The sequence below is a fragment of the Brassica oleracea genome, chromosome C9 (genome assembly GCF_000695525.1).
Source record: "Brassica oleracea var. oleracea cultivar TO1000 chromosome C9, BOL, whole genome shotgun sequence".
Lineage (NCBI taxonomy): Eukaryota > Viridiplantae > Streptophyta > Magnoliopsida > Brassicales > Brassicaceae > Brassica > Brassica oleracea.
The window spans coordinates 12,806,079-12,807,030 of NC_027756.1; positions in this window are offsets into that span (position 1 = coordinate 12,806,079).

The following is a 952-nucleotide window of genomic DNA, read 5'->3' on the forward strand; positions in this document are numbered from 1 at the left end:
TGAAAGTTATGATTATACAAAAGATCCATGCATTGAAGTATTTCTCCACAATTCTTGATTGTACTCCGAATACTATTCGCAAAGAACAAATTACTTTAGTTATCCGATGTGGATGTTATTCAATATCAACAAAGATTGAGAAATTATTTTGACATTTTGATTGTAAAAAATAAATAAAGAAAATAGTCTTTTTGTTTTTTTTCTTCACTCTAAAATGTATTGGTTGAATTAGAGTTCTAAAATGCATTGGTTGAATTAGAGTTAGAGTTAGAGTTAGAGTTAGAGTTAGAGTTAGGTGATGTGAATGGATTTAATATAAAACTAGAGCTTGACCCGCACACCCGTGCGGGTGTTGCTTTTAGAATATATATATAAACATTTTAAAACATAATAATTTAATTGTTGCATTTTTACTAATTTAATTTATTTTATTGTTGAGACCATATATTGCAGTATCGTATGATGTTATGTAGTTATACAAATAATAATTGGATCCATGTATTAAATGTATCATGTCCTGTCAGATTTATATTAACATTTCTTTCATATATTATTATATGATTTAAATGTATTATTAATTTTATGATGTTTTGGGTAAAATTTTAAATCAGTTAAAAATATTTTATTAATAATAATTTTTACACTTATACATTTTGGACATGTTAGAAGTGCAATATCTAACTATATAAACAAAACTTGGATAATTAAAACATGCATGACAGAATTCACAATTCCATGGTTGTTTTTTCAACTTTCAACCGGTCTATATGTACTCACGGACACAATATGTTAATCATCTAATCACAATAAGACCGCTGTAAAATATCTCAAAATATTAAAATTTTACCTCAACTGCCGCCAAAATTTCAGAGATGGGTCTGACTTGAGTCTCATTCCAATCTTCATCTTGATGCTTAATCAACTTCTTGTCACTATTTCTCTCACAAAGAGC